Source organism: Drosophila erecta, unplaced genomic scaffold (assembly GCF_003286155.1).
Source record: "Drosophila erecta strain 14021-0224.00,06,07 unplaced genomic scaffold, DereRS2 tig00000092-arrow-pilon, whole genome shotgun sequence".
Taxonomy (NCBI): Eukaryota; Metazoa; Arthropoda; class Insecta; order Diptera; family Drosophilidae; genus Drosophila; species Drosophila erecta.
The window spans coordinates 16933137-16937958 of NW_020825207.1; positions in this window are offsets into that span (position 1 = coordinate 16933137).

Sequence of the window (4822 nt, forward strand, 5' to 3'; positions counted from 1 at the left end):
GTTCGATTCATATGAACCCAAATAATAATAGTGGCATACCTGCGCAGAACTGCCTATTCATCGTTGAATATTAGGTAATTGGAAATGTGAAATTATTTTGCCGCACACAATCTGGACCATAATGCAATCTTTGGGCTTACGGCTACACACATGTGCACAAATCGACATTATTGGTAATAAATTCAATTAAAATTTTATCAATGTCGAAATGGCTAAACATTTGCACTTACATCGCTTTCAATTTATGTTTCACTCCCTCCGTTTCTCCTCGGAAATTAAATCAATATGTGAATATGATTTTTCTGTTCTATTATGCCTCGCCATTAAATGACCGATTGAAGGAACACCAGAAATGCCCTATAATTGCTGCATTAAATCGTAATCTGTAATTTGAGGGTGTGTGTGTGGCTTAGGGATTTCTATATACTAATTAAATGTGCAGTTCTAATTAAATTTACATGACTGTGTAAATTGAATGGTCTGGTATGTCAGGCTGACTGACTTATTGCCTGCAATTTGGTAGGCGGCTTCGGGTTTTCGGCTTTTAGCTGGTATGAGGCTTCGTGCTAAGCCCGAAAGTGAAAAATAATTGAAAATATTGTTGCGCCGGGCATTATAATTATTAATTATATCAAATCATAATGCATTTGTTCACCGAACAGCACAGCAACGCAAATAAACGTCCAAAAACAGACGTGCAGAAAAAATGACTGACTGCGGAAAATGCCAGCCGTTAATTAAATATATTAAGGCTGTGCAAAAAAACGGCTTAATAATACGAAACCCACACCTTAAATGCAGTAATCACGCGGCATTCACATTTGGATAAGCAGTCAATCAAACAAATAGGAGAGCTGCGGCGAAAAGAAATAAAAAGATTGTGCAGATTTGCATGGAAATCGAACAAAGAAAATTGTGATTAAGAAATTAAAACAGATATGTATAATCAGCGAGTAAAAAGCATTTAAAGAGGTAATGGAACAGATTGATGAGTGTAAATACGTGTATTCATGAGTGCGGTAATTGGATTCATCCAAGATTCACAAAGAGCTATCTATAATTGGTTACGACTGCTAAGTACAAAGCGAAACCTGTTTCGCAATGAAATAAATGCGAAATTATAAATATGCAGGTTTTTAAATGTAAAATGGTAATTTTAAAATACTGCCTTTATCGCAGCAGATCGGCTTACATAATATGAGTATTATTTAGTGATGTAATCCATAAAAACGCCGTATGAAGAATAACCTGACTTTACCATATGGCCCCACTCGTAATTCTAGAACCTAGCAACAGGTCTGCATCTCAAAGTTCACAGCCTCGGCTTCTCGACGTAGCCATTCATTGGCCTTATAACCATTTCTTGGTATTAACTCCCCGCACACCTCTCCGTATTCATCATTTGGCTCGGAACAAAAGCTTCGAACAAAACGCAATCTTTAACCATACATCTCTTAAAATGCTAAAGTTTTGTCCACCTCTCCACCTCTCTCCCACTCGCACGCTCTGCGCTTGGATTTTTAATTTCGAATTTCAGTATCTCACGGATACACAACTCTAGTAGCTCACGAACCGGTTTTAGTGTGGTTTTCAGTCTCTCAGTTTCAGTCTTATTTTATTGTCTTTTATTCGACTTTTCATGTTGTTGGCTGGCTAGCTGTTCCAACTAGTTTCCATTTTTGTTCATTATTACTTGCTGTTTTTATTTCCCCAACCTTTTCTACAAGCATTTTCAACGTTGTTTCTTGTTGTTTCGTTTGTTTTTTAATTTGCCACAGTCTTTTCTCTTTCAAGCGTAAAAACCAAAGCACGCACACATGCGCAATGATTGCCGTGACTGTGTGTGTTAATATTTTTAACTGTTATTATTGTTGGTTTTTTTTTCCGTTCTACATTATTGCCTTTTATTTGGTTCTGTTGTTGCCCACTTCTGGTTTTTTTTACTTTACTTTACTTTTTTTTTTTTGTTTATTCAATGGGTGTTGGCAGTCAAAGAGAGTAAAAAAGAGAGGGCGTGTGTGAGAGTGAGAGAATTGTTAAAGTTAATTATTTTATATTTGTATTGCCTGCACGTTGTATTTGCTCAACTTTTTTGTTCGCCTCTTGCTGTTTGACTTTTTGAAAAAAAGTGCAAGAAAAGAAATACAAAAAAAGTCAGTGTGTGCCCCGCCTTGGCACCACCCCCTCATCATCATTCCTCCATGGGAGCCAGCAATTTGACAGTTTCGTTTCAGGTTTCCGTTTTGACCCATTTTATTTTGTTTATTTATTTCGTGTTTTTCGTTTTTTCGGGACCGACTTGGGCGTGGTTACTGAACCTAGATCTCAAGCAAGTCGAGCTTACAGCCTAGAGAAAAAAATTAAAACGGAAAAAGGGAACATTATTAAGCTATAAACGGTATAGAAATAATTTTCAAAGCTGAGATCACATCTCACTGTGTTGATTGGAAATTAAAAAGCTGAAAATATCACCGTTTTATGTGCATATTAATTGAATTCCAGAGCTAATCAACAAGCAGGTTATAATATTTGTATTTCTTATGACTAGAATAACATTCCAATCAGGCACTATCATTTATTCATTTAAGTTGGCCAACAAATGTATGTTTCGTTAAATTCTTGCTGTTATTTATTACATATTTTCATAATTTATGTGTGCGTTTCAGCAAGCAATATCGCATCTCTAAGCCCACCACACAGATAATTAATAACATTTTCTGGTTGCAGTTTTTCTCTTGCTAATGATAATGCCTGGTGCGGACAGTGCCAACCATACATAAATGTCTAAATTTGTGTTCCTGGCAGTTAAAGCGGTTGGGCAGTGCCAATTTGAAGAGGAGTTGGGATGACATGCCAGAGGCTCGTTATACGTCCATTGTTGGGCTTAACTCTCGTTTCACAGGGGGATGGTGGGTGGAATCCACACCTTTGCCACACAAACATTGTTCTCAGTGCTCCTGTGTGCTGGCAATCTCAGCCATCTCCCTCAAAACTCTGTTTAATTTGATAAATGTCTGGCGTTCGTGCAACAAAACAGTTGTCAGCTGGCTGGCTATCCACTGTAACTGATGCACTGAAGAAAAGTTTGACATTTAATTGCTATTCATATTTATGGTGAATAGTCAGCCGCAGTCTATTGAAACTGGAATGTGGCCAAATGAATGCCATTTTATCTTCTACTAGGCCCCATACCATATCCCAATTTCGCCCAGTGTCTGCTACTGGATATCCAGATTTACTGGTGTCTTTGCTACCGCAAACAAGCGTGGGTTTGTGTGCCTGTCATTTACTCATTTATTGGCCAGACAATAGTCTCCACTGAACAGAAAGATTGACAGAGTGACTCGACCAAGATTAGGATTGATGTTAGCATATTAACATGTCAATTCGAGCGGTCGGGGAAATTACTGCAGGTGGATTTTAGCTTTACCAGCTGCGAATTTCATTGCAGATAAAGGGTTTTTCACGACTTTCCTTCCCTTTCACGTCTTTATTTAGTTTTCATTACGGCCTAATGGCGTGCGTGACTAGGCCCTGAAAAAAGTGAAAAGCTTTGTCCGTAACAGCGATCGCAATTTCAGCCGAAAAACACATAGAATAGAAATTTAATTTAAATAAATTTCACAACTCACGCACAACTTCTCCTGGGAATTAGCCATGTTTAGCCCTTCTTATACTTTTTTGGCCATATTTTTTAGGCAATTACTTTCTAAGTGAGCGTGTGAGTGCGTGAGTCAGGCCGTCAGGAAAGTTTTTCACTTTATGGCATTTAATTTATAAAACTTGTGGCAAAGGGCTTGCCAAGGCAGAATAACTATAAAAAAGAAATGTACGAGTATGGTAGAGAGAGCCAAATGTCAGCTGAAAGTTTCGCTGTCTGTTTTTTCTTAACTAGCTTTGGGCTTAGTCACGCCTGTTAACTTATCGCTCGGAATGAATATTCCCACTTCTTTCTGCCTTTTTCTGTTTGAGTCTAGCCAACTTTGATAGTGTTTACCTTGTGTGTGTGCGCGTAGTATTTGCGGGATTTATCAGTCAGCGACTTGGCTTTATATAAATTCTATTTTTTATTTGCCACTTTTAGCCCGGCAACGGACTAAATGAAAACTTCTTGGCGCAGAAATGATAAACAAAAGGAATGGCAGTAGAAAAAGTTCAAGTTTTCTGCGGTAGATTATGGGGGAAAATTCCGAAAGTTTATATGATGGATGAGCAGGGGATGTGGAGGGATTGTGTCTTGAGGGCAAATAATGGCAATTAAATATTAATGCAATGTTATGTCACAAGTCTTGGAAATTAATTTACCAAAGACGTTTTCTTTCTCGTTTGATAAGAAAATAAGCTCGTATATGATAGCAGGCAATGAAATTGTTTGTATAGATAAGTGTATTACGAAAACGGAATTATTTTTAAAAATAGATACCCTACTCCAAACCTTTAGATCTCACACATATTTTTCGTTTTCAACGCCCTGTAAGAAAAGCGCAAGCTATTCACGCAGCAAAATTGTCTTTGTAATAAATATTAGCTAAAAAGAAAGGTTCCCAAATTTATCGCACAAACATTTAACTCTCCATTTTTCTAATTTCCGCATTTAATTCGGTAATTAAAAGCTACAGCACGCAGACATAAAACAGAAACACTCTTTTACAACCGAGAAGCAGAAGCAACTTTCACCTTGTAAGCAGACAGTACAAGTATTCGCCGGCATTTACAGTGCCGACAAAAAGTTTACTCCAATCATAACGCTCTGTACGAGAAAAATACGAAATTAAAGGCATGAACAAACTTTGCGAGAAGAGCGCCATTCAACAGGCCGAAA